The sequence below is a fragment of the Colias philodice genome, chromosome 29 (genome assembly GCF_061535455.1).
Source record: "Colias philodice isolate Cphi_HAF_F1 chromosome 29, ilColPhil1 Martin Lab GWU primary, whole genome shotgun sequence".
Taxonomy (NCBI): domain Eukaryota; kingdom Metazoa; phylum Arthropoda; class Insecta; order Lepidoptera; family Pieridae; genus Colias; species Colias philodice.
In genome coordinates this window covers 5,760,381-5,772,201 of record NC_143114.1, presented here as the reverse complement: position 1 = coordinate 5,772,201, position 11,821 = coordinate 5,760,381, and positions in this window count along the sequence as shown.

Below are 11,821 nucleotides of genomic sequence, written 5' to 3'. Positions count from 1 at the left end.
TGTTGGTAAGCGCATAACTCGAGAACGGCTAAACCGATTTCGATAATTCTTTTTTTATTATATTCCTTGAAGTACGAGGATGGTTTTTATGTAGAGAAAACGTAAATATGTACCACGGGCGAAGCCGGGGCGGACCGCTAGTCTTATATATAAAAATGAATCGCAAAATGTGTTGGTAAGCGCATAACTCGAGAACGGCTGAACCGATTTCGATAATTCTTTTTTTATTATATTCCTTGAAGTACGAGGATGGTTTTAATGTAGAGAAAACGTAAATATGTACCACGGGCGAAGCCGGGGTGGACCGCTAGTAACAAATAATAACATTAATTAAGTAGGTACCAACGCACTTTGCCTGCGTAGTGATAAACAGTAAACCCTTAAAAAAAGAAATGATAAAAATGTAAAGTGTCATTACATACTAGCTGTGAGCTGACACATTTTCATCTGCTTTCTTCACATATGTGTAACTTTTATTTTAACGCTTCGCGGCATGTCTAACTTCCTCAAAAAATGGAGTTTTTATTGGAAATGAGTTTTCAAATAGAACCAGTATTTTTTTGCCGGCCTCTGAGAAAAGAACTCATTTGTCCCTTTAGGGGAGAATCGTGGCTATTCGGGAACACCGCAGGTTGCAAATACATAGTTCAAAGTTTCACCTTACGCAGCCGGGAAGAAAGAATACGAAATTAATGTTAAAATAACACTTAATCTAATTTAAAAAAAAATTAGATTAGATAGTAATTAGTAATATATAAAGAACAGCTACAACTTATGATACGTAATTATTACAGTTATTAAAAGCAGTGCAATGAAACCAAAAATATTCACTTTCGCTTTTATCAAAGTTATCTGTGCATAACCTATAGGTACCTATAGAACATGATACCTCGTCATAAGGTTATCTCTAGGTACATAAATTAGTTCAGATATTAACGTTTAAGTTATTTATTTCATACTAGCTTTCCGTCCGTGGCTTCGCTCACGCAGTCAAAAAACCCCGAAAAGTTCCCATTCTAATGGAATTTCCGGGATAAAACCTATCCTATGTGTTAATCCAAGTTACCCTCTATAAGTGTAAATTTCATTGTAATCTATTTAGTAGTATTAGCGTGAAAGAGTCACAAACATACATAAGTAAAAATGTCACAATAAACTTTCGCATTTAAAATATTAGTAGGGTAGGTAGGCTTTAGGTAGGATAACATTACCATGTTTTATTCAAGCGAACGAAGTCGCGGTTAAAACTGATACGATGCCAAAACCGTGATAGCTTATGACACAGCGATAACAAAGAAAGTATTAATTTATTTATTCACCTTATCGTTAAGATAAAACAAGTCTGGCTCGGGTGGTGTGATTTCAATACACGTGCATAAAAATATATAATGTAAGTTGTAACCGCTTTAGGTAGACTCGTCATATCTATGGCAATGCTTAGCAAGAGGTACCAAGCTGTTTTGGGTGTTTTTTATCATACAAATATTATTATAAACGCGAAAGTTTGCAAGTACTTATGTAGATGGATGTATGGATTTTGTTACTTTCACGTAAAAACTACTGGACGGATTTGGATATAACTTTACAGGGATATAAGACGTTATACCTACATGAGAATAAAGAATAACACATGAGCTATAGAAATACATACCTACCTACTTGATTTTGCATGCGGGTGAAGCCGAGCGGCGCAGCTAGTATCTAATGGGACCTATTCACAATGGGCAGCGTTGGCCCAACAAATTATCGTCGATCTTTGCCGCCATGGCGCTGATTATGAATAAAAATCTACAATGACGGCAGATCATAGACATTTAGGCCCCCTACACTATCGTGATTGCCTCTACTCGCCCAACGTTGCCCATTGTGAAGAGCGCCCATGATATACCTAAATATAATAATTATTGTCAGTTATACATAGCGCCTATGGGAGATTCTTCGAAATAATATTATATAAATAGAATGTAATTTAAAATTTTGTTTGTTCTATTTTGTTAGTTCATAATGCACCACTAGTCCAGGAGATGGCGAGAAGCTGCTAAAAAAATTATAATTGTTAAACTAACGATATCATTCAACTAAAAGTTTAACGTACGAGCGTAGATACCAAAGAAATATACACACATACATTCCAAAACCATTTCACTCCTGCTGCAGTCAGTTATCAAAAACAATAAAATAAACAGCCCTATATAAATAAATTATTTAATACTATTATTATATTATACGCTGCACTAAATGGAATCAAAATAATTGCAGTTAGTGTACGTTCAATAATCGACTTTAAATCTCTGTTCGAAGATTGAATTTTCTTGATAGATTATACGTGATTATACTGATCGCTGATTGGCTGTCACATGGCATAGACACGTGATGTTCTAGAATCTAGAATCTAAATGATTTTGTTTATTAACTACTAGCTGCGCTTCGCGGTTTCACCCGCATGGCTCGGCTCCATTTGGTCTTAGCGTAATGATATATGTATAGCCTATAGCCTTCCTCGATAAATGGGCTAACACCCAAAGAATTTTGCAAACCGGTCCAGTAGTTCCTGAGATTAACGCGTTCAAACAAACAAACAAACTCTTCAGCTTTGTAATATTAGTATAGATTACTAGTTTGTACCCGCGACTTCGTTCGCGTAAAATCATCATTAAAACTAGGTAATAGTTGATTGAATACATTTTATATATGAATTTGTAGGGTGGTTAAAAACTTGTTTCTCTTTTACATAAAAACGGGTATGGTATTACAAAGATTATTGACTTGCTTAGCACATAAACATATTGTGTAGTATATTTAAAGCCTATTAAATAAGATTAACAAGTTAACAACCATTAGACAAAGCGCGAATCGAACTATTTTAAAGGGTTCTGACTTCAAACTTAGTCCCATAACCAGAGGCGGCTCGTGACAAAATTTTATGGGTGTTCACTTGAAATAAAACACTGAAAATACATGGTGTAAAGCAGTACAATTTATCAAAAAAATTACTTATAAAGGAAATGCATACGTGATACCACAGACTAATAATAATATACTACGTATGTGATACCTACGTCTTTCTTTTTGGTGTGCAAAAATATCTATAACTTAAAGCCGATAGACGCCAATTGCAGTTCATTCAACAAATGGTACCGAGATTGTGAATGTTTTTTTTCTTTCATCTTGATTGAAAGATGAGCTAAGTCGTCAACGCCCGTTTCAGTCTAAGCACTCTCGCCTCCGCCGGCCGCGCCCGCTTTAAATAAAAGACACGGAAAACAAAATAGTTTGTTGCTTTCATCACAACCACACAACCACGGTGTTTTCACATATTGTTCAGATTTAAGCACACGCGTATATTATGTTTTCGTTTTTGTCGTACATTTTTGCGTAAGATCAAGTTCAGGCCGTGGCGGTCCCTTAGCTTTACATTCAAGCCGAATTTGTAACGTTTTATCACACTTTTTAATGAACGCCACATTATAATTATTGTTCATTTTAACACTCACAAGTAATACTGATAACTACAGGCTTTTTCAACACGTATTTTATAATTTTAATTAGAAAATTGCATGAATCGCGCGCGTGCATTGAAGTTGACTCGAGTGTTTGTTTATATTATAGAAGTGGAAACTGGCAACGTCGCGCCGCGTGCGCAATCGCTGTCCTGCCGGGCGGTAAAAACGAACCGGCAACGTTTGCGGGTGCGGCGCTCCGAGTTTTGCTACTTTTCCATAGAAAATCTTTTGTTTCACGCGCAGGGCTCTGGCAAAACCCTCTCTTTCACTCCTATTGGATTTCGTATTAGGAAATGTACTAAATCTTTTTTCATTGGAGCGCAATCGTGAGCGCTCCGCTTCGCGCGTTACATAATACAGTAGGTATTATACAGGTGTATGGGATGATGGAATGATGGATATATTCATTGGTATTAACAGTAGTTTTAAAGATTACGATTGATTTTAAATAGTAATAATTAATGTTAATAATTAAATTAAGGAGTATGATTTTATTATAATTATTTATGGGAGTTCACTGCACCAGCGCTCCTTAGGGCGAGCCGCCTCTGCCCATAACGCGAACGAACCCGCGCGCGTGTCAAATCAAATCAAGTATTTTTATAGCTCACTAGCGGTCCGCCCCGGCTTCGCCCGTGGTACATATTTCGCAATAAAAGGTAGCCTATGTTCTTTCTCAGAGTCTAAAGATTGTCTGTGCCAAATTTCATAAAAATCGGTTAGTTTGCGTGAAAACCATACATACATACAAACCTTTCCTCTTTATTATATTAGTATAGATATGTTATTCTCATAAATAACTTTAATTTCTGAATTTATGGGAAAATACTTGTGAATACATTTTTTTTCAATTTAATAGCAAATTAATTGACAACTTGTAAACCGAACTAAGATATTTCGGCAGATGGCATGTAACGTTTTCGTTTTTGAACATGCTATATTAGACCGGACTCTCAGTGGAGTTTCGTTTGCAAAAATCGCGGACCTAAATCTGACTTCTGATATATATTGTATAGGTCCCAGACATCCTATAGACAGATGTTGCCAACCAGTTTTGTGGTCCCCCTGCCCGCACCCCGGTAATTAAATATGGCATACAAAGAAAAAAATAAAAATTTCCAAAACATGCCGTGTGGGGTATCAAATGAAAGAGCTTATTGAGTAGATCACGAATATATAGCTAGCTACTATATACATTTCTTACACTTTCTCTAAGATTTTTTAGAAAATTTACGAAAATGGTCCATTTTTGAGTTAACTTTAAACCACTATAGATTGAAAACTCATGAATATATTTTTTAAATTATTATTTTAAATAATTAACAATAGTCCATTGTTTACGAAGTGGTTTAAAGTTAACTCAAAAATGGACCATTTTCGTAAATTTTCTAAAAATCTTAGAGAAAGTGTAAGAACTGTATATAGTATGCTATATATTCGTGATCTACTCAATAAGCTCTTTCATTTGATACCCCACACGGCATGTTTTGGAAATTTTTATTTTTTTCTTTGTATGCCATATTTAATTACCGGGGTGCGGGCAGGGGGACCACAAAACTGGTTGGCAACATCTGTCTATAGGATGTCTGGGACCTATACAATATATATCAGAAGTCAGATTTAGGTCCGCTATTTTTGCAAACGAACATCTCCTTGGAGCCTGCTCTATATAGTTTTCATTCATTTTTCATTGCAACGGACATGATATTATGGAGAATTTGGCATTTGCAGATAAAAATTACAATTATAGATATCTTATCTGCAGTCTGCACGCTGACGAAATATCGAACTTTCAAACTCAAACTCAAACAATTATTTATTCAATTAGACTTCTTCTAGAAGCAGTTTTGAATCGTCATAACATATTTTTAACATTTACCACCGATTCGGAAAGCAGTATCTTTTTTTGTTTATGTCAGAGCAAGCAAAGGGGCAGGTGGACCATGGTAAGTGGTCACCACCGCCCATAAACACCTGCAACACTTCTAAGTGTTGCAGGTGCTTTGCCGGCCTTTTATGGACAAATAAGCTCTTTTCTTGAAGGCCCCAATGTCGTAGTTGTTCGGGAACACCGCAGGTGGCAAATCGTTCTACAGTTTCACCGTACGCGGAAGGAAGTTGCGGGTGAAGCGGACAGTGGTGGAGCGCAGGCCTGACGAGGGGCGCCGGGCGATGGAGCGGGGATTTAGTCCATCGTCCGGTGAGATGAGGTGGCGTGAGACGTGTTCCGTTCACGCCGCCCCATGAGGTTAGAGCTGGTCGGCTCACAGTTTGTTTTGACCTGGTAACGGGCAGCCGCTGATGGGGTCGGACGAATTCTACCATACCTGTGGCCCCGTCGTTGATGCGGCTTGACGGAACACAGTGGGGTTTTGATCGGTAGGAATCCGACATAACCCACGGCCCCTTCCCCGGAGGCCATAGGTATCTATGCAAGATTTCGCCACTTAAAAAAAAATAGAGCTAAGTATTTTATTATTTAAAATAATAATAATTGGTATATACCAATTATTATTATTTTACCTATAAGATTTATCTATGATATAATTTTGATATTATGTTATTGAGGATCCCTAAAAACATCATACGACTTAACTAAAACGTTACGAAACAGTATTTTAGTAATATTATATTCTTTGCGGTTAAATAGATAATTAATATCATTTGTTTTAATTACTTGTGGTGTAGGTAACTAGCTTCCCTCCCGCGGTTTTGCTCGCATTTCCTACGAACGTGCAAATTAATAATTTTTATCGCCTACTTAAAACAAACACTTTAAAACTTTAAACAACTTAAGTATATATTACAAAATATTTGACAATAATTACTAGCTGTCCCGGCAAACGTGGATCTGCCTTACCTTTATCACAGGGTATGAAAAAATTTTGCCGGGACAGCTAAAATATAAAATACCTTGCTTTCCAGTTTCCGCCCGCGGCTTCGCCCGCGTTTTCAAATAAAAACCCGCATAGTTCCCGTTCCCGTGGGATTTTCGGAATAAAACCTATCCTATGTGTTAATCCAAGTTACTCTCTATATGTGTGCTAAATTTTATTGTAATCGGTTCAGTAGTATTTGCGTGAAAGAGTAACAAACAGACACATACACACCCTCACAAACTTCCGCATTTATAATATTAGTAGGATAGGATAGTAGGATATTCCCACTAACATTTTGACACTTTTGTTTATAGCTATTTATAGCTATGCGGTCGAATTCTAATCACTGTTTTTTTTTTACTAAATATCGTTCATATTCTATCATCTAAAACGCAAGCAATTTCCAAACGACTCACTAACACTGCACCCAAAAAATCTCATTAAAAATCTACATAAAACCTTCTACAATCTAACCCAAACCAATAATTCAAAATTATATAAAAACTTTTACGACTACATACGCCTTTCTAATTTTATTAATCTATGGGCTTAACATTCCAGCTGTCAAAAAGGGCGGGAAGATTTAGATTATAATCTGTGTTATATTATTATGATCACGTTTCACAAGCATGTACATTGTACCTACGACTCTACGAGTCGTGGTCGCTAATAGTGTGCAAACGGTCTTTAATTTTATTAATAAAATAAAAATATGTTATGTGAGAGAAATTAGAATAATATTTATATTATAAATAGGTCAGTCGTTATGTAAATTAAAGATCACCTCAAATTGAAAATGAAGATAGTAAAATGTTATGCAGGCATTTGTTTTTATGTTTTGACTTTTGTTTATGTAATAGATATTATTAGGAAGAACAACAAGTTTAGCAATAACAAAATATATTTCTTAGGTCGTTTTCCTCATAATTTGATATCAACTTTGTTTTTTTAAAAACATTCCGTAGGATATTTTTTTATAATTACCTACCTACCTATAATATGTATAATAAATTTTCCTATTCATACCATTGAGGTATTATTACTACGTATAGAGAGGACACCACGAACAAAATCTGTGCTGCAAGCGCGGCGGCGCGGGGCGGCTAGTGAGTAATCCACTTTGTAGATATTCTGCCTCTTATTACTTTTAAATTAAAACCAATCAATGTAACAAAAAAAATTGATTTGAGACGATTGACTCTAGCTCGTGTTACAAATAGTGTAGTAGCGATGTCATCTCTAGTACATGGTAACTCAATGATTCAAATTTATTTAGTTTCTTCTACAAAATTTATCCTTTTCTACTAATATTATATACATAATCCATACTTAATATTATAAATGCGAAAGTAACTCTGTCTGTCTGTCTGTTACTTAATCACGCCTTAACTACTGAACCAATTTGCATGAAATTTGCTATAGAGATATTTTGATACCCGAGAAATGACATAGGATAGGTTTTATCCCGGAAATCCTACGGGAACGGGTTTTTCTTTGAAAACGCGGGCGAAGCCGCGGGCGGAAAGCTAGTATTATATATAAACGCGAAAGTTTATAAGGAAGGGTGTATGTTTGTAAAGCTTTCGCGCGAAAACCACTGAACTTTTTGATGATAGGTACTATAATATGTAATTGATATCGTTGTAGCTTATGACGCAGAATAACTTTTGCCCACGGTAGCGTTGGCCAACGTTGGCTACTAGTGGCCTACTACTAAGTACATTACGTATTCTGTGCCCACGGGTTCGTCCGCAGGTAAAACCGCACGGCAGAGCTAGTAAAAAGTAGGACGGTACTTTACTAAAAATAAACCATTTTATGGATGCATTGCAATTTTTGTATGTAACAATGTTATTAATTAAGGTATTATATTATGCGTGAGTCGTGACTAAAATACTTATGTCGCTCAAAAATGTATGTCACAAGCCAAAAGATGATCATACGATTCTCTTTGAATATTTTGTGTGAAATTCCCATCGACGTAATTCCCCTTTATTTGATTTCGTGACTGTAACAATGTAGACTGGGCTTCCTCGATAAATGGGCTATCTAACACCGAAAGAATTTTTCAAATCGGACCAGTAGTTCTTTTAGCGTGTTCAAACAAACAAACTCTTCAGCTTTATAATTTATAGTATAGACTACAGATAGTACATATTATAGATTAATGCCTGAAAACAATACATTACTTTCTAACTTAGGTACTTCATCGTCATCATCATCAGCCCATGTACGTTCTCACTGCTGGGACACGGGCCTCCTATGAGGGGACAGGCCATACTCCACCACGCTGGCCAAGTGCGTGTTGGTAAATGTCACATGTCATCGAACTTTTGAATTTTCTACATGTCGGATTCCTCACGATGTTTTTCTTCACTATTAAAGCAGTGGTGATAATATTATAACGTGCGCCTTACGTGCGCAGATAAATTGAAAAAAATATTTATTTCTTGCACGCCCGTCTCGAACGTCCCCGACTTATTGATTTGAAATCCGAGATCCTCACCACTGAGCCACCATTGCTGCATTTTACCAACCTGTGGTTTCTTTCAGCTGCTAGAATTTATCAAATAGTATTAAGTATTTACCGTGCCAATTTTCTTCGAAGTTCAACTGCAGAACTGTATAATATTGCATTAAAATGAAATTAATATTATTAAAATATTATAGTTAACTTTTACTTGATTTATATTATGTCAATAAACCTATATTTTTATCATAAGGTGAACCTAACCTTTTTATCGACGTCGTTATATTTTATTAATTAAATAAAGTACATGACAATAATTAATACGGTAGGTATTCATAGTTCATTGACTTTAAATTGAGTAGTTTTGAATGAAGAATAAATGTTGGTATTCAGTTAAAACTTTAAGTAGAGGGTAGGTAGTAAAAATATTATTTCTTCCGAACTGAGTTTTCAAATTCAAATCATGCATCCATGATGCATTTTACTTTTATTCACCTTGGATTGCTCAGAATATTATCTAGTATGTTTGTAAGATAAAAAATATTAATTGTGTATCAAGTTTGATAACACTGGTTAACATGTGGGTTAACACTCACAGGTTAACACTAATAACTATTATTTTAGGATGATAACACTGACTTGAACGCTCCGATTATAAATTTATAACGTATAATTTTTTGGTAATTGTATATTTTGAAACGCTTAGCACTTCTTATATTATAATATAAAAAAAACAACATTTAAACTTTATAATCCCCGTTTTCCAATTACAGAGCATAATGCGACTCAGTGCCGCACAATGCCGAATTATGCTGATGCTTAATTGGAACATGAAACGCGCCAGCAGGTTGCGCTATGTTCAGTGTTGAAAAAAAAAATATTCATAGAGTTAGCAAAAACCTCATTAATGTGTAAATAAAGTGGTATACATAATAATTGGTTGAAAAATATTTACGGTTATTTTAAGTAATTTGGATTTTGATTATTTCATTAACATTTTTTTCAATGTTTGTACCTTCGTCCATACTTATATTTATTTTTTTAACACAATTTGAATTAACTTTAATTATTTCGAAAAAACTACAATGAAACGAAAGCTTTAAATTTTTTTCCAACAATTAATAATTACTAACGATAAATCGATTGTACGAGCGTTTTCAAAAAAAAGTGTACCCCTCACTTTCGGCCTGTCCCCTGTGTTTCAAGTCGAATAACAAGTAAAATTTATATGATGGCTAATTATATAATGCTTGAAAAGTATTAAATACATCATAATTTGATAAATGCAAACAATTAATTCACGGAAACATTGCGTACTATTTTTTAAATAATCATTTTTAAAACTAAAGTGTCAGTTTTTGGCGTGTCCCCATCCAAGTTCTTCGATGTTAGAGAAGCGATTCTAAAAAGTTTTATACCAAGGTACCATAAGTTTTAGTGTCATCTAAAAGTACATTTATTTGCGAATCGTCGCATGTAGTTCATAATTAAGGCCTTATAATCGTTTAAAAGCAATTTGATTTCCAAAAATATCTTAAAAAGTGGTACCGACCGGACATGTCGGGTTTATCACGGCTAATAATGCCACTTACAAATTTTAGATTACTATTTGAATTTTATAAATGGCAAAATTATCGTTTACTTTCACCGTCCGCCAATTTAAAAAAGCTTATTTTCAAATACAGTTCGAGTAAAACAGAAGTGTTTTGTGAGTGCAACGGCCGTTGCAATTTCTACTGTCTGGTTTGAGACATATTATTACTTGATACAGGGAAGTAAACATCGTTTAAATACTTTCAGAAGATGAGCAATATATTCATTAACCGTTATTTACATTTGATAATCAGTGTAGGCACATTTTTTCGTCAGAATATAATTTTGACTAAAAACTGAAAAGAAAACGTCACGTCAGTTTTGCAACATTTTGCTTCGTGACCTATAGGCTGACAAGAAAAGTCGCAAAACTGCAGCATAAAGCCAAGTCTAGATTGTCATTGTAATATTCTTCATAATTTTTATAATTTTTTCATATTTTTAGGTTTCACTGATCTCGGGACCAAAAAGGACATGTACAATTTGCAAAAAATGGTATTGCAATGAATGCGTTGGTCAGCAGGTATACCCTGAATACATAATATGTGATACATGTATGGAAAGTTAAAAGGTGTAGGTAGTGTAACTCTGAGTTTTACCCTAAAATTGATACTGTGTCAAACTATGTGTTGGTGTATTTTTTTTTATGAGACTTAAATAAAATTTTTGTAACGTACATATAAAACCGAGAGGTTTTATTTTAACCATGTTAATTGGATTCAATATAAACCTAGCCTTATGAAAAATGGTCTATCGGTTTTGCGACAGTCCCCCGTTTTGCGACAAGAAAAATTTTAGTTTTTACATTTTTTTATTATACGAGACACAAATAATTTGATTTCAATATTTAAAATGGTTTTACTGTTCCGAAATAAAATAACCACTTTGCCGATTTTAATCGAAATGTATTAAGTATCGTAAAAGTAACGGCTACTTTGGCATCAGCTGTGGCAAAACAGAACTTAAAGCTCGTTTAATAGGAATTTTATTAATTTGTCGACTTCAATTTTCTATTTTTTAAATAATGTATGTTATAATCTTCGTAACACAATCAAAATATTTTGCGTCTTTCTTCGTAGTTAATAGTTACATGAGCATTAATGACTGTCGCAAAACTGACACTTTTTTTCACAGTCCCAATTTATTTTGATGATTTCTCGTAAAACAAATGAATCTGCAAGCAATTAAATACAATTTCACTTACTATGATGTATATTTAAAATTTCTAAATCAAAATTTCATTAAAAATGCAACATTTAAAATTTATCCATAAATTCAGGCATGGTACACTTTTTTTTGAAAACGCTCGTACGCATCAATTCACGCGCATTACTTTTTCTTGTGCTCGATTGTGCGAAGCGTTGCTGTAGTTGGAA